This window comes from Python bivittatus, unplaced genomic scaffold (assembly GCF_059951505.1).
Source record: "Python bivittatus isolate LINGU-HERP-01145 unplaced genomic scaffold, Pbiv_v1 ctg000120_np1212, whole genome shotgun sequence".
Lineage (NCBI taxonomy): Eukaryota > Metazoa > Chordata > Lepidosauria > Squamata > Pythonidae > Python > Python bivittatus.
In genome coordinates, this window is record NW_028277037.1 from 2,186,716 (window position 1) to 2,212,152 (window position 25,437).

At 39.8% G+C, this 25,437-nt stretch overlaps 1 protein-coding gene across 1 annotated transcript in view; it reads left to right on the forward strand.

Moving 5' to 3' along the window:
• Window positions 1-8,774: 8,774 nt before the first annotated feature.
• GRM3 (glutamate metabotropic receptor 3) overlaps window positions 8,775-25,437 on the forward strand; it is a 117,703-nt gene continuing 101,040 nt past the window's right edge. The window contains exon 1 of the mRNA XM_007432817.3: window positions 8,775-9,423. The gene's annotated coding sequence lies outside the window, so the exon portion shown is untranslated. The remainder of the gene's footprint in view (window positions 9,424-25,437) is intronic.

Here is a 25,437-nt window from a genome sequence, read left to right on the forward strand (position 1 = left end):
ATATTACAATGAATATTATTCTGAACTTTATAATGCTACCTTTATCTGAAAAGAAGTTCGTTTCTCCCCTTTACCTTTAAATGGGAGACTTTTAAGATTAATTGAGAATATGGTAGTGGAGGCAAACAAGCTTTTCCTTCTGTATAATCCTTTCTTTAGGGGAAACTTACTTTAGGTCAGGATTATCCTCTTTTTGGGTAAGTATTGTAAAATCTCCTCTGTTGGTGGTTACTATGAAAAATGGTATCGTGAAACTACACTAACACATTAGAAACTAATGTAGTATTTAATCAATTGCAGTAGAGATTCATAATTTCAGTTGTGACAAGCTTATGAAAGGAAATCATTTCTGTTGACTTCTTAAATTGTTTTTTGTTCTATAATAATCTATTGAAAGCATTTTCAGTGTCTATTGAAAACATTTTTTAAACCCTCAGGAACATACTCTCAAGTATATGTGAAAAAATTAATACATCTGCAATCTTATACAAATTTCTACGAGAATACGTTTCATTAATCTTATACATGTGTTCTAGAAACACATTCAACTGAACTCAATTCAACTTAATTCAAGGTACTTACTTTGGCTTGCACTGCTTGCTCTAAGTGCAATTGTTTAAAGTACAGTTTAAGTACAGTTTCTTAGAAGAGGGAATATTGAGAGACCTGGCTGAATATGAAAATGTTAATAATGAAATTTGGATCATTTGCTGGACCTCTCCTATAAATTGTTGATGAGGTGTGATTCAAAATCCAAACAAGTCAAAACCTGCATTATTAAAAGGATGCAAAATGTGAACGCAGTAGTAGGAATGCAATAATGGACATTTCAATGGAAGGAAAGCATTAAACTGACTCCATTTACAACTTACAATTGTACAGTTTACAATACCATGAAATTGCTATGCTTTATTGTTGATAGATTACTGCAATTCTGGTTGCTAAAATTAACAATTCACTTTCTAAAAATTGCTGAAAATGTAATGAGCAGTGGCAATGCTTTAAAGCTCAACAGTTATGGAAAATGATCTATACTAGAATGAATCAAATCGTAAAAGTTGAATTCCCATTTCAACCTGGAATATTCTTATTAAACTTTTCTGAAAAGTATACTGAATATTTTTTTTCCTATATGCTAACTGCTGCTTTTCACTGGAAACGTTGTTTAATGCCCTCCATGGAAGCAGGGATAGCTAAGTTGTGGAGTATGCCTTGATGTCCAGAATAACTACGTACTTTAAAAGTAAATCTGACACAGAATTCATTAGAATTGAATATCACAGAATTTAAAAGTAAATCTGACACAGAATTCATTAGAATTGAATATCACAGAATTTAAAAGTAAATCTGACACAGAATTCATTAGAATTGAATATCACAGAATTTAAAAGTAAATCTGACACAGAATTCATTAGAATTGAATATCACAGAATTTAAAAGTAAATCTGACACAGAATAGTTGAACACATGGATTTGTATTGCATCCATTTTGAATGCAAAGAGCGCTTCATGAAAAGTTGGTTTAGCTTCCTCAAAGATGGGGAAAACATTCTGACATTATAGTTATTGATTTTTCTGCAGTAGCACAGAAAAGTCTATCATCCCAACTATTCATCATAAATACAAATGGCAGCATTATGGATCAGCACATAGCACATGTTCAATCATTTCAGTATGCATGCTCAAATGTTTGCAAATATAATGACACTAAAACAAAATCCCAACTGGACATTACTCAACGTATGTATGTATCTTTTGTTTTCGATCCTCTCTCTTTCAGCTTCAAAGCATCTTCTCAGTTCAGTTGATTCCATACATCAGACTTTCCCAGATATAGCCAGATGCCTCTCAGTGATTGGCCTCCCAGCCAGATGCCTCCCTTAGCAGGTTGGATGGAACAATGAGAATCGAAATCTAACACAGCTAGTAGGCATCAGATTGGGAAACATTGATATAAGGTGATCCTAAGTGATGAAAATATGGAGGATATTTGGACAATTGAATCTTAAAATTGGGGCTCATTGAGATGCAGAACCCACGTTCTATTTTTCGTTGTCAGGCAGAATTGTCAGTTTGATTCACATTGAAAATCTGATTCAATTTAACCTTCCAATTCCGTTCACTAAAGACCATTCCCCCCCCCCCGCCCCCCGCTCCTTCTATAAGTCTCCAACTTGGCCAAATAAAATTGAAGACATCTCATTTGATTGAATAATTTAAACTGACTTCCTGATCAATTTGCAAACCTGATTGGATTCAGGGATTTTGTTGTATTATCTTCAAATTACATCACTGAATTAAATGTTCACATAGCCATATGATCATGGATGAGTAAACGTGGGCTCCTATAGCAGATTTCTCTCCTATTGCATCACTTAAAAAGTTTTAAATCCATTTTTATTAGAAATTATTTCCTCACAATTCTTTGAAAAATTCAGCTGTTCTATTTCTTCAGCAGCCATACAATTTTTGATTATATTTTATTTCAGTATTCAGTAGTGAATGGTGACATGTTGGATAACAGCATGCAAAGTATTTAACCATAGTCTTTGATAGATGACATTCAAAGGAGTTAGGTATGTAACTAATTTCAAAGAATACTAATTAGCAAATATTAGTACATTATCCTCCCTTGTACCACCACCACCCAAAACTGCTTTGGCATTTAAAAATTATTAATAATAATGGTGCCCTACATTTTCATGGTTTGCAACAGCAATTAAAAATGGCAATTTTCTATTGCAGAATATACAGTAAGTTAGCAAAACAGAGCTCAATATTATTATCAGTGACTGCTTATGTAACTGTCATAAATGGATCATGGACTCTTATCTTTCATGGTCCTCATAATTCTTCAGGTTACTTTTTTATGTATACATAAATGAAGTATGCATAGATGAACAATGACGTATCTTATGGAATTACAGAAAACCTATTGGCTTCCAACCTCTTCCAGATGGGAATGTAAATGCAACCATCAAGGGAGATGATCTCCTCCCCTCTTTGTGATCTCATGATCACAGAGGCCATGCAACAACACCATAATGGGGAAAACTGTTTGCAACACTGTAGGTCGCTATGTAGGTAGAAATGTTATAGGACAGCATAGATGAGACAACTTTCTCTCCCACCCCTATACCATTATCACACTTTAGTGGCATGTTGGCTCGAAAAGGATTCACATGCTAGATTCAGGGTATGCTTGCAGAGACCTACCCACCATGAGATCATGGTGAGCGCAGAAGTTGTAAACATGTAGTCCTTCTAGTTTCTTTCATGGTACGGATGGAGTAGGTTTAGGTGCAAAGTTGAAGGGATATGAAGAGAGAGTTAGTTTCTGCCTGCCAGCTGAGCATTGTTGGCTGACAGATCTCTGTGTTTGGCTATTGGCCTAAAAGAAACAAATGCTAATTGACTGGGGGTCCCCAGCATGAAAGCGTGCTCCACCTTCATAATTTCCCAATGTCTAAAATGATTTGGAATGATCAGAGTAGTACAAAACACCATCATGCAGACTTCATATTAGGAGGAGAAGGATTTAGGGGTGGGAAGGTTGAAAATGTAATATACCCAAAAATCCTGAGCTGTAAGCAGACTGATAGATGGCATGTCATGTTAACATTGGACAACAGTTGGCTGCTTATGAAATGTCACATTTGGTGCAGGCCAAAACAATCAAGGAAAGAGCAATAAATGCAACGTGGCATTCAAAATCCAATTTTGAATTTGAAAACCTTAAAGTTTATAGCTGCTTGGCAGTAGCAGAAATTTTAAAATTGACTGCTTATGAATATTCATTTCGGCTTCAGCTTAGCAGGAGATTTACCTTGCAGATCAACACCATCTCTACAGTCATGCAAAGGTGGATTAAGACATATAGCATGATCATTTTAATCCATGTACCTAATATTTTATAATGTTATGAGGAAGAATAGTATTGTTTCTAATGGGAAAGCTTTTTTTAATTATTTGCTAGAACCCTGAGAACCAATAAACAAAGTATGATTATATATGTATGAGTATACCTAAGAAATACTCTTAGATATATGGAATTTCTGGGCCCAGGAATTTGTTTTGAATACTAAAAAATCTGTCCACTCCTTCTTTTCAACAATCCTCCAACATTTTTTTTAACAGCCCAATTTGGGGAACCATTTATTGCTGTTGTAGCTAAGAAATGTAGAGTAAGTGATCCTTACCAATCTGTTCCAAATCATGGAAAGATCCACCAGTAGATCCAGAATTATTTTCTGCCTGCTGTTGTGTGACATCATACTTTTTCAGACACTCTTCCAAACTTCAGGAAAAGGGCAAGATGTCCTTCAGTAAAGCTTAACACCTTGTGACCCACATGGATACATCCATGTTGTTTTGTTGGATGCAGTACAGAAGTAGTTTGCCACTGTCTTCTTCCAATATGTTTTTCAACTTCTCTATTTGGGATTTTCCAATGATCTCCTATCCTAACTAAGCCTGATTCTCCTTAGCTTCTAAGTCAACTAGGGAAGTGTGACCCACTGAGACTCTGAATCTTAAATTCAAGAAATTACTTTACATTACTCAATACAAGTTTAATAAAATGTTATTGTTATTGTTATTGTTATTGTTATTGTTATTGTTATTGTTATTGTTATTGTTATTGTTATTGTTATTGTTATTGTTATTGTTATGATGATGATGATGGTGGTGGTTGGTCGGACAGTCAGCCAGATGTTTAGACTGCATTTGGCATTTTTATCCACCTATCGAGTCCTTCTCAGGGACCTGGGATAGGCAGATGTTGTTTGATGGTGTTAGAGGTATTGTCACAGGATATAAGCTGTTCCAAGTAAAGCTGCCTTTTGCAATTGACTGATGGTGATTTTGTCAATGCTGATGGTGTTCAAGTGGTGCTCCAGATGTTTTGGGATTGCACCCAAGGTGCCTGTAACTATTGGTACTATCTTCGCTTTCTTTTGCCATAGTCATTCTACTTCTATTTGCAAGTTTTTACATTTTGTGATTTTCTCCAGTTCTTTCTCTTCTCTTCTCTTCTCTTCTCTTCTCTTCTCTTCTCTTCTCTTCTCTTCTCTTCTCTTCTCTTCTCTTCTCTTCTCTTGTTGTTGTTATTTTACAGGGATCTAAAAGAACCTTTTTTTCCCCTTGAGATCCATATAAATGGGAGGTTATTTATTTTGATAAATTAATTTTGATAAATAAATAAATCCACCTTTTGACCAAGCAGGATTCAATCTGAATCTTTGCAGCACAAAGCAGTCCTCATTTGCCCTGTTTAATATACACAATTAATTTATCTACTTACAGTCTCCTTTTCCAGATTTAACATCATCCCAGGACTTTGCCGAACAATATAGAAGCAACAATAAAATCCACATACTACCCCTTCATTCCATGAAAATCAAGGAAGAAGAAGAAGAAGAAGAAGAAGAAGAAGAAGAAGAAGAAGAAGAAGAAGAAGAAGAAGAAGAAGAAGAAGAAGAAGAAGAAGAAGAAGAAGAAGAAAGTTGAAAGCCAACTTGAGAAAGTGAAGCTGCAAGCAAGTCAGTTGTTTATCCAGTAAACAAATATGTTTTGTGTCAGCAAACCCTTTTGTAGAGAATACATTAGATGTCCACAGGCAAGGACAAAAAGAAATAACTATGAAGTGCCCTATTCAGAACTGAAGTTAGGGGAAGCTGTAAAGCAAAATAATAAAACTGATTGTCTCCAGCACTTCAGTGTACCTGCAGAAATTGCAGTAATTGTAGTGGAAGTATTTATTCATTCCAGCAGAACTATGGAGAAACATATTTCATATCTTGAAACCTGAGTTTCATACCAACATCTTTCAAACATGTCAGTCCACCAAGAAGAGGTTTGACCTTCTCCTCCACCCCAACCTCAGCAGACACTTCCACCCCTTTGTTTCCTAGTCAACATTTTTCCCGTTTTATTTTGCTTGTCTTCTTAGCTCTGATCATTAAGAAAAAAGTGATATGCATTTCAAGGTTAAGATTCAGCCATAGCATAACTGGTATGTCTCTTAGCTGTTGAAAGATGCCAGAGTATAAGAAGGTAGGTGGTCAACATATTTTCAGGAGTGCAGGCTGTGAAAAATCTTCAGGCCATACTGGGGCATAGGCTGGGTTTTAATAATGAGACCCATGAATATTTAACTCTGTGGGAAAATTCTATTTTAAAAATAGGTGGTAAGATGTTCTATTGGAAAATATGGGCAGAAGCCAGAACAGTGACTTTAAATCAATTTATGTAATGATAAAAAATGTAATGATTATTTTAAGATTTTTTTCCTGTGTTTCTAGTTCACAACAGTTGAGGTATTTTCAACTTAAGCATGTTTTAAGGCTCAATATGGGCCAGATGCTACGGCTGCTTCAAAGGCACCTGAGTTAAACCTAAAATGAAGATATGTTGTGGATTTAACTTCTGTTCTGATGCTGTCTTGTTTGATGGAATCCATAACAGAAGTTAAACCCACAACATATCTTTATCAAAAGCTTAATAACATTTTTGAAGTCAGTATTCACAGGGATATATCATACACGAACCAAAGAATTGGAATCGCCGATAATGCTCCATCAATGGCTGCATGCTTTTGTTTGTTTGTTTATTAAATTTGTATGCCGCCCATCTCCCCCAGATGTTCTTAAAAATATTAAAATTTATCGATGGATTTGAGTTTGAAGTTGATTCATGAAAAATTGTATTTGAAAGGTAGTTGAAAAGACGGACAACAGATTTTCTCTGTTGGAGATACAAAAACAACAAGGATTCATTGACCTATTTGATATGGTCGTGTGAATTTCTGACACTTTTCTGGAACAGTATTTTATTGTATATAAGTAGATTTATGGGTAAATATTTAAATGTTCAAGATTTTAACATGATGTTGTTATTTATTTATTTTTTCTGTAAGAGGGGTTATTGCTTATCCTTGGGTATCTGGGATTATATGCTGTAGATATTTCTGTGTTTTAATCCTTGAAAACTGCCCAGGGTGACTTGTATGGGATGGGTAACTATATAAATCAAATAAATAAATAAATGTTGAATTATATACCAAAAGTTCTGAAATCTGTCTGTCTGTGAGAAATTATGGTAGCATAATTTTGGATTGTTTAGTTTAATTTTGTTATTGTTGTATATCTTGGTATTCTGTTTATATCTGTAATCATTTAAAATAACAATTTTTTTAAAAAAAAAAGTGGTTCACATGGTGTCCTGAGATGTCAACCAGTGGGATGCAAAGGAAGTAGATTCTCCTATTCTTGTTTCGCATCATCGAGTGTTCAGAAGAATGATGCCACTGTTTGAAGAAACAGGGCAGAGCAAAAAGAGGAAACTGACTTGAGCTGGTGAGCATAGTTGGAAATTTTAAGCATGTATTGCAAAGCAACCCCAGAAAATTGCTGCCAAGCCAGTGGGCTTGTGCATAGAGAAAATGGCTGCTATTTTGAGCATGAGCTCAAATAAATGCATCTTTCTCCTGGAAAGCAAATTGGGGAGGTTCATCTCCATTCTGGCTTGCTAGGATGTTTCACACTACCCCAGCTTATTTCTGAGCCCTGCAGTGCTCTTGTAAATAAAAAATACTGCATCTTAAAAAAAAAAAAAGAGCTGATGTGGCAAGGAGAATAGCAAGAACAAAAGGAAATACCATGGGGATCAGGTTGCTGTGCAATTCAGCCATTGCCACTAGCAGTGACTGATAGCTTTATCTTCCATAAATTTACCAAATCTCCTTATAAAGCCAAGTAAATTGGTGGTCATTACCACATGTGATATCATAGGTCCTAAGGAGATAGCATGATAGATTAATGATGCTGTATAGGAAGAAATCCATTCTTCATTTCCTCCTCTATTCTACCCTACCATGGCTGTTGTCCTACATTTAATAAATAAATAAAATAATCAAAAATCACTTGTGAAAAAGAAATCAACGGTTCCTGATAATGACAAGGGTCTCTCTCAAACAGTAGTTGTAGTAGTAGTAGTAGTAGTAGTAGTAGACAACTGTTTCCCCCTCCCGAAGCTGAGTTGCTCACAATTCTCACACTCATTCTACAGTGAAACTAATCTGATCATCCTGGATGAAAGCTACTTTCTACTCACTTCATGTGTTACAAAGCATTAAGCTTTTAAACAACCAAATCATTTTGTCTCCTACAAGTCCAGTGATGTGTGATTGAAAGTTTGCAAGGATGATTTCCTTTTTAATATGCTGCATGTAACATCAAATGATCCTAATAACTTTAAATCTTAGCCCTTTTTTCCCCTGTAAATTTCCTCTGCCTATTATTGTTGTTTATTGGCAATGCACATTTTAATTGCAAATGTCTAACTATTGTTAAGACTGCCATTACGAAAATGCACATTTTAACTTCAAATGTCCATGAATTATTAAGACCAGTGTTACCAACCAGTATATGTCACCACATATAAAAGTCTGGTGCCTTGATTGTATCCTAAAATAGAAACAGAAAAAGCATCTAAGTTTATATTCCCTGAGATAGAAGGAGAAAGTAGGCACCGGGTTTTTTTAACCAAGTGGCATCGCCTGATCTTTCTGCCTATAATATCTCATGTCTGACCTGCCACCCCAATTTTTCTCTCTGACTACCTCTGGAGGATACGAACAACAGGCAGATGTCTTTGGGAAAATGGGCGTGGCTCCAATCTCCGCCCGGTCCAATCAGACAGCCTCCCGGGAAGATTGATGAGTGGTTGCTAGGAGACAGCATCGTCTCCCTTTAGAAGGGACCAGAGAGGGAATCTGCTCTCGCCGGACAGCAAGTTCAACAGCTGTAGGCAACCGGGCGCTTCAGCACACCTAGTGTGTACGGCGCGGGCTGTGGGTGTACAAGGCAGTCCCGCCGGGCCGAGGGGAGACCGTCTCCCTCCAAGTCGCAGGTGCCGCCGTCCAAGTTCGAAAAAGAGCCTCCTGGGCAGGCAGCGTCCGCCTCCCCTCCCCTTTCCCCTTCCCCTTCCCCTTCCGAAATGGCACCGGAGACGGGGAGGCGGAGAGCCATCCGCGCAAATGCGGGGCTGCAGCAGAGAGCCTCCTGGGGGGGAAGCTAAACTTCTCCCGCCGGGCGATCCGGCCACCGGGCGGGACGGAAGGAGAGTTGCTCGGCGCTGCCCCACCTCGCCTGCCTGGCAGCCGCGCCCCGCCGCTCAGGGGGCCTGGATGAGCCGACCGCGAGAGCCCGGGCAGGAGGAGGCGGAGAAGCGGGCGCCGAGCAGCAATTCCCGGGGGCAGCGAGGAAGGGGACGGACCCCTGGTGGATCTGGAAAGCGCCCCCGCCCCACCCGCCGGTTCGCTCGCTGGGCGTCCGAGGAGAGGAAGCCAAAGGCAGCCGACGGGGAGGATGGTGGTGGGGATGCCCGCCGGGAGTCCAGCAGCGGCGTCGCCGGCCAGTCACGGTAAGGAGACCCCTACCTCCCCTCCTCCGCCTTTCTCCCTTTCTTTCAGGCGGTGGGGGGGGGGAGTTGTGCGCGGGGGGGGACGGGAAGGCTTTGGACCGGCTCGTTTGGCCGGCGTTGGGGCGCGGGAAGTCGCGGGCTGAGCCGCGGACACCTGTCTCCCTCCTGGCTCAGGCGGACACTCCTGCAGCGTTAGGCTTTTGGCCATAGGAGATGCAGCAATGCCGTTCAGACTCGCTTTAGGAGTATCCGGTCTTATTAGGGCTCTTGGTCTGTATTATTATTACTAGGAGTCTATGCTGTCTCTCACTTGGGAGAAATAAACCATAAAGCAAATAAGTATTATTATGTAATATGCGGGGTTCCCCCCCCCCCCCCCCACGTTGTCTAGTGGGCTAAGTAGCAATGTATTATTTTGGCTAAGATCATATGCAGATTGTTATTAACAATTATGTTCTGGTGGTATGGTATTAATTCATCAGTCCTGCTTCACAGAATTGTTTAGAATATGCTATCTTCATTTGGAAGAAAGAAGTCCTAAATAAAATAAATATTTTCGTTCTAAAGAAATATTCGTTCAAGTATTGTTGTGGATTCAGTAATTCTTATTATTTTGGCTAAGCTCATACCATACTAGCACTTTATTAGTGTTGATTAGTCTTCTGGAATTAGTCTTCTTTATTATATACTATTTTCTACACTATTTGAAAGAAATAAATCATAAGTCAAGTAAGTATGAAATAATATTTCAAGTTTTACTGTGGATTAAATAACTGTGTCTTATTTTGGCTAAACTCACATGTGCATTAATTCCATTTTGGTGGTTACTGTTAGGTTCCCTCTGCCAGGAAGTACTCCAAAGTTTTTATTTAGCAGTTGGCAAGTGCAGTAGATTTAGCACAAAGCGTCTCTAGAGAGCAGGTACTTCTGCAGTAGAGGTTGTGAGACTGGGAAAAGGAACAAGAGGGAAGAAAGAAGCAGGGGCTGGGAATTTATGTGTATAAACAGAGCTTTTGGGAGAAAAAATATATATATTCCAAGGGTGGAAATAACGGGAGACTTGGAATAGCAGGATGATTTGGCTTTTTCATGCTGGGTCAAAGAGAGAGAGAGAGAGAGAGAGAGAGAGAGAGTAGAAAGAAAAACATTTGGGAGGCGCTAGTAGTGTAGAGTTGGGGTTTTTGCATGAGAATTTCCAGCCTCATGGCTTGCTATGGGCAGAACAACATTACAGCATCTCAAACACTGAGATGGTTAAATAGATAGTTTCAACGTGATTATTTCTTGAAGCTTCCTCTGTTATATAATACTGGCACTTCTTCTTGATCAAGGTGATACGTGAAGAACAATTCACTGGGAAGGCCTGTTGTAGATGACCCTGCTCCTGTCAGGAGGACTTGTATGGGAGAATGTCCTAATGGACTGCACCATTAGACCGTGTATCTTCTGTCCTGTCTGTCCTTCAACAGGGGGCTAAAATGGACAGACCCATTTGATCTCTGCTTCCCATTATGATTTCATCTCAATAAATATTCTAGTGCAACCCACCCAGCATGTTCTCAGTCACAATGCTGTTCCCTATGCATTTCTAATTGTTCATCTGGTGTCCATGAAGCCATGAGCCTTTGAACCTGACTCAAAGGTTCTTTTTATTATACAACAGTATGTATTACTGTATAGTATACTTGCATATTCTGTTTGATATACATGACTATATAGAAAAGGAGTGCTTGCCTTCGAAAGACATAAATACCATCCATGTATGCTTATTTAGGACTTTGGGAACAGGACCCTGTGTGCTGTTTTTTTCCATGAAGGTTATATTCACTATATGCATTTTATTTTTATTTTTTTCAAATCATCTCAAATAATTGATACCATTGTTTGCAAAGGGAGCTCTTAGCTTCACAGTGTATCTCAGGAAAGCAACTAAACTTTTCTGCTCCTTCATTTTTAGCAAGTGTGATCAACTGAACTGGGGTGGGAGTGGGTGCACAATGTTTATTTTTAAAGTGTCTTCCTTCACAGAACGGAAATTCAATTAGCCTGGGGACAGCACCTTAGCATGAATTTACACACATATAAATACATTCCCTTCTTGGTTAAATATTCATGATAGCTGTTTGCCAAATGTAGGAGGCACCTAATCAAATACCTTGGCAATACATTCTGAACCTACTCCTCTCTCAGCCGTATGATGGAAGATGGTACCTGCATGTTTCAGTCTAGGGCAATTAAAATAAAATTTTAGAAAGACCAGGAAGTTAAAAACAGTGGCTGCTTTAAAAAAAAACAAAAACAAGCCATTTTAAATAAGTAAATGCGAAATGCGAATGTGAAAAAAAAATCACATTCAGGGCAGATCAGAAAATATGCATTTTAAACATTCTTGTTTAACTGATTGGTGAACAGAACCATAAAATTTCTCGTGCATATAACGGAATACTTCAACTCTTTATAGTCCTTTGTTAAAATACCTTCTAGCTCCCAGAAATTATCCATAACCTTAAGGTCAACTGTTACAGAGAAATGTAGGATTTTGTTCCCTTCAAATCCTATTCCATGGAGACTGAAAGAACAGCATAGAAATATGTATGACCAACAGATCTAAAGTTATAACACGATAGGTATTTGCCTGACCTTGGTTAATCTGCAAAAGCTTGTCAAGCTCAAGTTCTTGAGTAGAAGACCCACCTGGACATATCAGGCTAGTTTGGGAAATAGTAAAAATAAGAAGAAAACAAAGACAAACTACTTCTTCCAAGAAAACTAGATGTATGTGCAGCTTGAAGATTTGCTTTTTAAAGTCCTCTAGAAAGTTTTGCTACTTAGTAGAAATCGTACATAGAATTGCATTTTAAGTGTAGGAAATAAATCAGGTTTTTTAAGTGTGGGGCTTCTTGGCAAGCCTCTGCACAAAACAGGCACCTGAAATGGAGTGAATGCTCTATCTAGAGGGTGTTAACCCTGGGCTGGCATATTCACAGACTAAATGTTGCAGTCAGTGCTAGATGAGCATGTGAATTAGCCTTCACCTGAAGGGGTTTGATGGACCACTGTTGCTTTTAATAGATCTAGTCCAGTTCTAAATATAAGTATGTATACTCAGAAGTATATCCATTTACTATTTTTCCTGTAGCCACAACAACAAAGAGTTAATTAAAAAATAACTCAAGGAAGTAATTCATTAACAAATTAAGTAATTATAGCATAAGCTTTTTTCCCCCCCTCACCCATCTGATAAAGGAAAGCTTTGGTCATCCCTCATTAGTCATTGAAGGCAAGGCTCTTCAATGTTTCGGTTCTTAAGTAAGCATGCATAAGTCCAAGCTATTCTTATATCTGTGAATCCCAATTCTCAGCACATTAGCTCCCTAGTGCAGTATTATCTTAAGTGGGTCTTAAAGTCTACCTAGAACTGCAGCCTAAGAGAAGAACTTTTCAGCTTTCCTCTGTACTGGTGCCTTTAAAGACAGAGCAATCTGCAGAGGTGACGTTGGGAGGTAATAAGATTTAGCTCTATATCATGAAACACTTTACCTGCTGGATTCTCCTCAGGCTGCCATAAGATTAAAGGGAAGCGTGCAAGTGCAAAAAATAGTGTGAGAGCAAAAAGGAGAGCTGAGCGGGATGATTTTGGCATGGGCAATTTTAGTTAATTTGTTTTTAAAAATAATAATTCCTTTTCCCCTCTAAAGAACTATCCCCATTAGGAGGGTGGGGTTCATTTCAGTCAGAGAAAATTTTAAGCATTTCCTGTTCTTATTATTCAGTGAAGGTTATCCTTGGCAAATAAATGCAGGGAGATTCAGGACTGATAGAAGGGATTTTTTCCCCTCAAGGTGCATATCTATTTCTCTCCCAGCCTGTGGGATGATGGCAGCTAAACTGGATGGTTTTAAAAGGAAGCAGGATAAGTTCATAGGACATCAGGCTCCGATGGCTACTAAACAGGGTCATCCATAGGGTATAGTCAAAACAGTCAAGATGGCATCAGTGTGATCAAAGCTCCATGACACCCACAAACAAAGAGGGGGAACTTTGATTGCACCATGATGGATACCATCATGACTTTTCTTACCATAGCCTCTTCTATTATTCGTGATAGTTGTTGATTCCCACTCATATCTGAGCCAGTGGGCCTTCAATGGTGGTTCTCTCTTAGCCAGTTATATCCAGCTGTTGCTGTAGACCATAAAATCCTGGTTGAAATAATGCAGGAGTCTTCTTATTTTCTAGTTCTGGTGTTGTTAACTGCATTTATCTCCCTTTTTTCCCCTAAGATCTCAACATAAATTAAGTGAGAGTCTCCCCTGATTTTATCCCCACACTAACAACCCTGTCAGGTAGCTTGATCCAAAGTCGCCCAGTAAATCCCACAGTATGGAAGCTTTGTTTCTTGAGGACAAGTTAAAAATGCATTGTCTTTCAAGGGACAGACTGTTTTTACCAATATCCGGGACATGGCATTGTCTTATATTACACTTTTTCATCAAAGTATCAAATTTATTTTGGAAAGGCATAAGATAAAAAAGTCCAGGCTTTTTAGATGGACATCTGACAACTTGGCAAGACCATCACTACAGCTAGAATTGCAGCCAGTAAAATGGTTATCAAACACAAGGAAAACTCCGACTGAATGCATCTCTCTGCTCCTATTCTCATAGATAATGTCAGCAAAACCATAACCGGAGACGGATTCAGATCAGACCAAGGGGGCCTTGGAATGTTTCTTTGTACACCAAACACCTCTTCAAACATGCATATTTACACTGGAAACTCACTATCCAAGGTGATGGGGGGAAAAAACACACAGCATGGTTTCATTTAAATCAACGCAGTTCCATCTCTCCATTCCAGGTGGAGAACAGCTGTTTGCAGAGATTGCTAGTCTCTAACTCCCATCAATATAGCTGTGGTCAGGGATGATGGTCTAATGGTCAGGGATGATGGAAGTTGAAGTCTCAAACATCTGGACAATCCCTGCTGGACAATCCCTGGACTGGCTGGATTTAAATCTCATTCAGTATCACTAAGGACACAGCCACATGTCCCCATGACTTTGACTTGAGGAAGTTTGGCTAACCATTCCTGAAGGATCTTTCTGCATGATGCAACCTTCTTTTCATCCCAACCCCTTAGCCAAGGCCCATTAACTTCATTTTTTTTTTTTCTGAACTGATGCTGAAGTGATGTCAGCCCCTATCTACCCTGTAGAATCCCTGCAATGCCTGTTACAGGGGTAAGAGGGTGGTCTGTCAGATGATGCAGATGATCTAGGGCAGTATTTCTCAAACTTGGCAACTTTAAGATGCATGGACTTCAACTCCCAGAATCCCCCAACCTCTAGTCATAATAGGAGACATATTGAATGGAGAGCACAACAACCATCTGAGGATAAAGACCTAGCAAAAGTGATCAAGTGAGGAGAACTTCCTTTTTCCTGCCTAAACACATTTCTAGTCCTCATGATACACTCTTTCTCAACTTCAAGTGTGCGTAAGCTGTTTCTCTGGAGCCATGGAGTGGGTAGATCCTACGATCAGGAGATACTTGTTGTGTCTACATTTTACTTCTTCCGTTTTTCCTCTTCCCATAGATAATATAGTTTCTTTATTTCATGTATCTTTATTTTCCAATCAGTGACAACATTATTGCATGCTCATCTTTAGTTCTAGAAAGAATAATCCTCAAAACCCCAGTACAATGTCTATAGTGTAAATAGTTCTCCATATTTACATATTTTTATAGTTTAAAGCATTTATTACAGTCATGATATTTGTCAATCAGAAATAGATGTAATGAAAGTGAAATCCATATTAAGGACATATCTTTATTAAAGCCATTCAAGATTTCACAGTAGTATGCAGACTTGCAAGTTGTCCAGAAATTCTTCATTAAGCAAATCATAAAGAAAACTGAGAAGAGGGTTAAAGAAAGAGAAAGAAGGAGGTTTTGTCAATCCATGCCTGCACTTGGTTACAGCCAGCACACATGTAAATTGGGTCTTTCAGATGAATATATGTTTGCTAGTAAAGATCAAAAAACAAATCGAATCCCCATTTTGGAGAATATGCACCTGACAATATCTAATAACTAGCTTGGCTGCAGATTATTCACACATCGCATTAAGATTGTTACTGAGATGAAACATATCTTGAATAACAGTCACTTTCTCCCTCCTCCATCACATTTCCTAATTTTGTGTGTGTGTAAATATCTTTCCTGACAAAAATATTCAGAAAACTTGCATATTGTTTTGTAACTGAGTTTTCCTATTGAACATGCTGGTTTGATAGGAATTTTGGACAGATCTTTTGTCACAGCCACACAGAAAGCTATCTTTACTTTGCCTCTAATAAGGTAAAGTTTGTGAAATAGTTATTGATAGAAGTTGGGAACCTAAAATTGCTCAAGGAACTCTACCCCCTTTTTTATGACTAACACTGAGAGAATATTAGTATATTCTAGGCTTGTGTATCTGTGTGTGAATGCTTCATGTCACATTCAGATCTTTGTTCTGTTCTCACCAGGATGTATTGACATTGCTTGTTTGATCTGAGCTTAATATTGCACATATAAAATTTTATTAACTTGTGCAGTAGCTGCATACCCTCATAAAATACATGGCAGGAAACATCTAAGAATATATCACACACAAAATATGCAAGACAAGAAATATGCTAATAACCAATACTAAGCAAGGTCAAACCTCAGTAGTAATTGGCTGGGAGACCACTAGGAAACCCCCAGGCTGCAGGCTAGATTAAAAAGTTTAAAAACGGAAAAATCCAGAAGAAGGCAGAGGGAAACCACTTTCATATTGTTGCCAAGAAAAATGACATGGCTGGATTTGTGAAATCACTGTGAGTTCAGCTCAGTGTGAAGGAGACTTATCTTATGCAGAACAACATGGCAGTGGTGCTGGGTTCACTGGGAGCTTAATTTTGATGGAGCTATATGATCTTTTTGCCTTTGTTCACTGCCCAGAGCTCCACGGGTTAGATGGATGGCCACAAAAACGTGTTTCATAAATAAGTAAATAAATAAATCACCCACTGCAGCAAAATCTGGGACCTGGCATGAACAGATAAGAGGAGACCAGAGTGAAAGCAGATGACAGGATGGTAGGACAACATCTTGGCTTCCCAAATGAAATGAGACCATCCCAACAATTCAAAACCCTGATCTGCTTTTGCCCAAATACCAATGCTCACCTTTTTGCTTAAAAAATGGAGGAAATTGTGTCATCAAATATTGGTGCTTCCCTCATTGCCTTTAGGGGCCTCTGTGTAGAATGCAGGTCACCCATAAGCTCTCCGTGGGCCATCCCCATCCTTAAGGGAGGTCAGGCAATATAGGAATGAAAGGTCCCCAGCTTCCAAAGTAGCAAAGGAACAGAGGATGCTGAATGTGACATGACTGATGAATGAAGTCATTCTAATCTTCTAATCATTGTGCTTCTGCTACAGTTTGGGGAGATTCACAAGTTGGGTGAACATTTACAGCAGCGTTTCTCAAGCTTGGCAGCTTTCAGATGTGTAGACTCCAACTCCCAGAATTCCCCAGCCAGCCTGCTGGCTAGGGAATTCTGGGAGTTGGAGTCCACACATCTGAAAGCTGCCAAGCTTGAGAAACACTGATTTACAGTATCCCAGAGCCTTCCATTCTTAGCTTCACAAAGCTTATTCTTCAGACTTTCCACCAGCAAGACAAGTATGGGAATCATAAAACACTTGAACATTTGGTCAGCTGCATTTGCCAAAACTCACCATCAGGCTCTATTCCTCAGTAAGCATGGAAAATCTAAAATGAAGAACAAAACCCACCTTGCAAATGGATTTATTTAGATCCATTTTTAAAGGAAGCATTCTCCAATAAGCGTGTGCTTCCAGAATACCAATAAGGAGAGCTACCTTTTATGGAATAATAAATTAAGAAACCACTGCTGACCTAAAATCCCCACAAAGAGCATGGCATAAGCTTCGTGTAACCTTTCCGTAAGGCCATCCTCTTCTGAAATGATCTCAAATTAATTGCACAATTTAACTCCACTCTGCTTTCTGAAGAGACAGATTGAAGTCAATGGGGAGGAGGACTGTTGTTAAACTGCTGAGTAAACAAGAGGAAGAAGTTACAAAAAAGGTGTGCTATCTTTTGCAACACATTGTAGGGGGAGAGCTGTGTGAGTCGACAGTAGCAAAAAATCAGAAAGAGCCCGGTAGCACCTTTTTGACTAATAAATATTATTAAAAGGAAGAAGCCTTTGTGAGCCGCAGCTCCCTCTATCAGATGCATAAGTGGCTAGACTGATGGAGGATTTAAATTAGGAGGGGGGGAGGGAGGGGAAGGCAGGTTAGTTATGCAAATACAGGTGACATATGAGATCAAGTAAAAATCCATAAAACTTACCAAGAACCTGGCACAGATGCAAATAAATGCAACTTGTAATCTGGCTCACACATAACTGCATCTAGGTCTCCTCCTCCTCCCCCCTCCCCCACCCCATTCCAATTTAAATCCTCCATCAGCCAGGCTACTTTATGCATCTGGTGGAGGGAGCCGCAGCTCACAAAAATCTGATGCCTTTCAATAAAACGTGTTACATGGAAAAGACGCTGCCAGATTCTTTCTGACTTTTGCAGCCCTGCATCCTGTTTGTTTGTGGAGCAATAATCCCCATGGACCTCACTCCGGGATATTTGTGCATTAGATGTAGTCTAATGCATTCATCTAAACTGGTTATTTTTCATCGAAATCACTCCCCTACCCAAAGATTCCTTCGTTCTCCATAAACAATCTGTATCTATCTACAGTTAACAACTATTGTGACTGACGGCCAATATAACAATAGTCTTCAGTCAAATCTTATTGCCACCTATATTTTTCCAGCTATATCATCCATTTGCAGGTGGGATTGAGAGGACCAGGTGTTAAAATTCCCTGGGCAGGCAGTGAAGAAGCTGAAACATTCCACAAATGATTAAATGTTGATTTCCAGTGGTTTCTGGCTCCTCATGTGTTTCAGTTTGCAAGGAAAATATGTGCTCCTCTGTCATGACTGATACTGCATTTCTCAACCTCTAAAAGATAAGCATCAGGCTTTGATTATTTTTTTTTTAAAATCAAGCTCCTTGAGAAACAGGTTTTGCTTCCATTTTTGGAGTTTTGCATTCATCCCTAAATCTTTAGTAAAGTTATTGATGTCGATTTTACATACCTGGAAGTTATAGAGGTATGGCATAACTAAATGGGTCCACACTGGATCATCATTCTGCATACACATTCACTCTCCACTATAACTAGTGAACTCTACTGAAATAACTTGATTCCCAGAATTTATTTTTAAAAAATCCAATCAGAGAGCAGCAAAAAAAAAAAAAAAAGTTTAATTATTGCTTGCCAGCAAAAAGACAGGCCAGCAACAGCAAGTTATAACGAGTCTGTTTTTGACTGGTAATATCTGTTTTTTGCCAGCAGACAAGGAACAAGATCCACTTTCACAGCATCTGAGCATGCACGGGGATGTCACTATGCAAACCCCACCCTGCAGTGTCACAACCTGTCCTGCTTTGTGCAGACACCCCTGCCTTGATTTGTATTAACTTGACTTCTGCCTTGACTTGATTTTTCACTTGTATCTCATTGATGGACTTGTGGACATCTTAATTATACCCTAAATATTTTTTTATAAATTATGTAAGTACTATATTTTTCCCCGCTCCAAGAAAATGGGGGGGGGGGACACACACTCTTATACTGCTGAATTTTGCAGACAAAACCAGTATCAATTAGAAGTATGAGAATATTCAAGTTTCAATTCAAAATTTGATCAAATTTCCAAGTTGAATAGCGCTAAACCAATTCACAGTTGAATTGATTCTGACATTTCACAATGATCTGAACAATTTGGAAAACTTTCCTACCTGCTCCTAAGCATCAAGCTGGAAAAATTATGATTGTGTTTGGGGCTATGGACGCCCATGGGCATACTTTATTAGAATCCCAGTAAGGTTTTTGTTCTCCTTGGCTGAAACTTTTTTTACCACACTTTGGTGAAGACCTTTGACACTGGTGGACTGTATGTATTTTAGATATTTAGTTGTAACTGCAGAACTGAGGGAGGTGTGCAACCTTTCAACTGCAAAGGATGGCTGTTTTCAAGGAAAGTCTTTAGTTCTACAAGAGGAATATTCCAAATTATCTCTTTTGTCTTCTTTTCATTGTTCTTCAGAATTGTTTTCTCTTTTTCTTTCTCTTTTCCTCCTCTTTCCCTAGCCTAGTGAGATCTGAAGGGGAAGAACAGATTGCTTTTGCCAAATGTCTGGACTGATCACTTGCAAAGGGTCTCTCAAATTAGGCTCAGAGCTCCCAATTGCATCGCTGTAGGAAATCAAGCTTCATTTGGTCCCCACATGTTGCTGTAGTTTTTGCTCAGCAAAGAACACTGGAGCACACCTAGTAAAAGATGGCAAGATTACAACATAGCAGGTTTTAAACACCATCCAAAGATGCAGGAGAGGGAAAAGAAAAAATAAATTTGAATGTGGGAGAGAGTATTAAAATGACATAATGTGATGCCAAGTTACATTGTGTTAGGGAGGCAGGAAACATCTAATTATGAAGATGCTGTTTGGAATACAAAAGGCAGGAGTGTATGTGGGACTGAAATCCTGCTGATTTCTGCATGGGGGTGAATATGTAATTTTCCCAGCCAAGATGGTACCATAGAATCATGGAGGTGGAAGTTCATTTTGTCCAACCCTCAGCTCGGTGCAGGATTTACTAGTCCAGTGTTTCTCAACCTTAACACCTTTAAGATGTGTGGACTTCTCCAAGCATGCTAGCTAGGGAATTCTGGGAGTTGAAGTCCATACAGTACACCTTACAATTGTCATGATTGAGAAACACTGTACTACAGCATCTCTGAGAGATGACTAACCAGTCTGTTTGAAGACCACCAATAATGGAGAACTTACCACTTCATGGGTGTTGTAGTCAGGAAGTTTCTTCTAACACCTGACCCTTCTTCTTTGTAGTTTTCATTCATTGCTTCTGGCCCTGCCCTTTGAAGCAGCAGAAAATAAGTCCACTCCTATGTGAAGCCCTTCATAGATTTAGCAATCATGCCTTAGATTTTGTTAATGTACTCCACTAAGGAAATAAGGATGATGTCTCTTCAGCCATGGTTGATGTCTCCTCAGCATGAATCAGAAGCAGTTCTGGAAAGCTGCATTATTTTTCAAAAATTATTCAGAAGCCAGTTGAATAATTCTGACCCTTTTGTTTTCACCCTACAAGCCACCCACCAATTTCCTATTCCTAATACCCTTTTCTCTTTAATTCCAGTTTCTATTCCTCTTTTATTTCCAGAATTATGGAAGGGTGGTGTCCCAGGTTTAAGAGAGAATTGTTTGTTTGTTTGTTTGTTTGTTAGATTTCTATCCCACTGCAATCTACCTAACTTGCAGCAGATTATTAACACATTAAAACACAAGCAAGAACCATGAGCAACCCAACAAAAAATATACTACTGATCCCCTATGTGTCACAACTCAAATGCCCCTTGGAAGAACTCAGTTTTTCAGTCATCCAGGGTGGTGGCCTTATGAGGCATCCTACAAAAGAACTTTTGTGGCTCTCCAACTGTCACTGAAAGACAACCAGCATTTCTCCTCAATTAAGTGGAAAGTCCAAAGGGAATCCATACTTCCTGGGCAGTTACTAAGGAGTGTTGGAAATATGCGGTTTCAACCAAGCCTGTCTCACACGAGCACAAAGGGAGGGGTGGCTTCGCTGCAGCCTAGCTTTCCTGCTTTGTGTGGGAGGGGTTTGGAGCCCACCTTTTTTTCCTGTTTCCCTCATTTTCCCTCTCTTCTCCTCATGGCTCTGCACGAGGTAGGAATGAATCCTCTTTCTTCCTCAGGGTTTTTGAATTAACATTTCACAACCCCAACAAGGAGGAGGTCAAGAAAGTCAAGGTGGCAGCCACAAAGTGTGATCAAAACCTCACCTCTTTTTTATGGAGGTCACAACACATGTAAAAGGGGGGGGGTGAGGATGTAATTGCATGGTTGTGGCTGCCATCTTGACTTTTAACCCCCCGCAGATACCCCACATATACCTCAATCTAATTCTTCAGTGAAGATTTCAGAAGACATCTATACTTGAAAAAACTGGATTCTACAACTCAGATATTTATGTTTATTTTATAGTACTTATAACTTACCCCAATCCCAAAGGACTTTGGGTGGTATACAATATCAGACAAGGGGAAAATAAGACATAAGGCATGATTAATTCAGAATCATCATTCAAAACTAAAAATCAACCACAGAAGAAAATGAAACCCAAGACTGCCCACAATCAATCAGTCATGTTCTAGCCCTTTTTCTCCTCTGTGATGCAAAACCATCCTTGGCTCTCATGGGCCTGGTGTTCCCTTTGTCTGTCAGGCTGTTGCCGTATAGATATATCATGGTCCTTTAGATCTTGGCTTCAAGGAGTGACTGGAACTGGCTGCATGACACTCATCTCTGTTAGTAACTTGGGGAAAAACACTGGTCAGTCATCCCATCCGTAATACACATCACTGCTGCCTTTGAATTCTGCTTTTTTGCAAAATAGCTTCAGGGCACTCAAAAATAACAACCCACTACAATCCACCAGGTTTATCTCCTGAGAAGAAGTACCAGGAGAGGGAAGAAACATGAGTAGAGGACAATTATACAGTATGCTACTAATTCATTAGGCCAGCCAAAGTCAGTTCAATGTGCTAATCGCTCACTGTCATCACTGCTACCTGTGGCCTTTCACGTACTGCACTTAAACAGACTCTGTCGATTAATTAAAGCACATACCTGTACGTCCAGATTTAATTCCTTAGCATTTGCTGAAGGAAAAAAATAGTGATGGCAAGCAATTGATCCATTTTCAAATTCCTGAAAGCCTTCCATCACATGTGACAAAAATGGAAGCAAGGGGAAAGGTCTTTGTATATTTTCCTAATCTCCTAGCCTTACCATCACCAAATATGTATTTATCCAAAAGGAAGACAGCCTTGAATTTAAGAAGTGTCCCTGCAAAGGGAAAATTAATTGGGGCTGGTATTGACCAGGTCCTTCTGTAGCAAGGCAACAGTCATCCATGGGATAACGTGATCCTTAGCATGTCTGGCTGGGCAAGGGTGATGATGCAGCTGTCTGAGAGATTTTCTCTCCTGGGTTCTGGGTCCTGCCAGGAAGGCAAAAGGGGTTGGTAATAAACTTGCAACACAACTTAAGTGTGACCAGGGCCCCCACTCTGGAACTAGTGGGACATGAATGCCTCTGCATTAGGTTGGGCTTCAGAGCCAGAATGGAGGTCCTGTTCATGTAGTATCCACCATGTTGTCCCTTCTGAGCTCTTGGATTGTATGGCTAGACTGGCATTGGAGTTTCCTACTTATTAGTGCTGAGGGGCTTCAATTTCCATGCCTTGGGGGCAAGATCTGGCATTTTCAGAATGTCATGGCCTCCATGTCCATCCTGGGCCTGTCCCAGGTGCTCTCTGGCCTGACTCACACTGGTGGCCACAGACTGGGCTTCTTTTCATCACAGAGTAGTTGCTGAGTGACCTGGAGGTGGAAAACATGACAGCAAGTCTATTCTTTGGTCAGATCACTTCCTGGTCTAAATTAGATGTGTTGCCTGTCAGGATGCTCATATAGTAGGAGGACCAATTAGCAGCTGCCCTGGGTGCCTTTTGAATCCAGAAGGTTTCCAGAAGATGCTTGAAGGAGATTTACCCAATAATCTGATAGGGAGATCTGTAGGCAAGAGGCAACCAAAGTGCATAGAGAAATTTTCCCAAGTGGACTCTTTCTATCAGGTCTTGAGGGATGAAGTAGGGAAAAGATGCCTGGAGCACTGCTACTGAAAAACCAAAAGTGAATTAGAGAGAACATGTGTAGAAGCCCATATCTGAGCCTATGCTGCAGCAGCAAGGGAAGCAAAACATTCCTACTTTTCCATGTTAAGGATATCAGTGGGGTATCATTCAGCAGCCCTGTTTAACATTACTTATTCCCTGTAAGGGAGGGACAACATGAAGTATTTATTATGTCTTTATTTTCTTTATTAAATTTGTATATCAACATATCAACATAATTTGCAAGAATTCCAGGTGGTTACAATAAAAAATAGGCATGCATAATGATATTAAAACAGCCACAGCAAATGATAAACATTAAATTAAACTAAGAAAAAACAATCAAAACAGTAAAACACAGATGGTGTCATCCAATTAATTCCTCAGTGTCCTCCAGAAAAGCTCCATTTTAACCATCTTCCAGAAGGCTAGCAAAGAGGGGTTACTCTCACTTGGGGAAGACAGGGGAAGACTGGGCCATAGGACTGGTGTCCTTAATGAAAAACAGACCCCTTTACTTCATGACCATGGGGAACCACCAGTAGCTTTTTTCCAGGAAGAGCATAATGGGTGGGTCAATTCTGGTTGGAGAAGGCAATCCTTGGACCTAGGCCCTAAGCTATATAGTGCTTTAAAAGGTGAAAAACAGTACTTTGAATTATGCCTAGAAACCTACTGGAAAACAAGGGTGAACCTGTAATATAGGTATAATATGGTCCCGATGACAAGTCTCAGCCAATAAAGGAGCTGCTGCATTCTGGACTAACTGCAGTTTCTGAGTGGTCTTCAAAGATGGCCTATGTAAAGCAACTACATCAAGATGTGGTTCTGCCACCTGGTTACTGTGATGCTGATAGTGACTGCCTTTCCCCAACAGTTTCTGTTCATTCTATCCAATCTGACCAATTAGTAGAAGGGGCATGCTCTGTTTCAGCTCCCCTCCTTTGGAATAGTTTGTCCCCCTGAAACAACGTTAGTGCCTACACATTCCTGATCTTCTAGAAGCAGGCGAAAACATGGCTTTTCCAGAAGGTCTTTGGGCATTAATCATAACCAGCGGTGCCACACTGATTGCTAGCTTGATTTTAGCTATTTTCTTAGTATTCAACTTCGAAATCAGATTACTAATTTTATCATTTAGTTGATTTCAATTCTGACTTATACTGTACCTTTGGCAAGCCGCCTGGAGCCTGTGATAATTGAATCACATATAAATTCACCAGAATCTTCCCGAGCGGAGCCTGAAATAGTGACTGGGGTGGATGTTACCTGGAATTCCAGTTTGTGAACTCTGATGGAGGGGATGGTGTGTCCTCTGGCATGAGCTCTCGCCCGTAGTTTGGTCCTTCTTTGGACAACCACAGAAGGTGTGAGTAGCTGGGACTGGGAAGTTGTCAATGCCTTTCTGGTGGAGGAGGCTGCCTTCAAGATAGTCCTGGGGTGCCCCTTTCCCTTGGATTATTTCTACCCTCCCATCTTCCCTTTTTGGAGTAGGGAGTGAGGCTTCAGCTCCAGAGTGCCTTAGTGGAAATAGATTATGTAGTGCCCTTTCAGTCAGGGGACCAAGACTGCTTTGGTCAGTCTGGTGGGTGACCTTTGTCAGACCTGGATGGTGGTATCTCTTGGTCCTACTTGACCTTTCAGCAGCCTTTAATAGCATTATCCATGATACCTTTTTGGATCATTTGTGAGGACTGAGGATTAGATGCATTGTTTTATGGTGCTTCTGCTCCTTTCTAAGTGGGTAGTTCCTTCAATGGAAGTGGGAGGAAAGGTTGGCCCTAGAGGGACTGAATATCTCATCCTTGCTATTTAACATCTATATGAGGCCACAGCCATTCACATCGCTGTGCCATCAAAATCTTGACTCAGTGCTTGGAAGCTGAGACAGTCTGGATGGGGTGCAACAAGCTGAAAATGAACACAAACAAGATGGTGTGTCATTTTGTCCAGGGATCATCTATCTGTCTGCTCTAGTGGCTACTCTGGGCAGAGGGGCATTCCTCCAGAGTGAGCAGGTCCAGCCAGATTCATGGCTATTCCTTGAAAGGCAGAAGGGCTTTCACCCATCTTTGGCTGTTGCACCAGTTGTAGCCTTACCTGCAG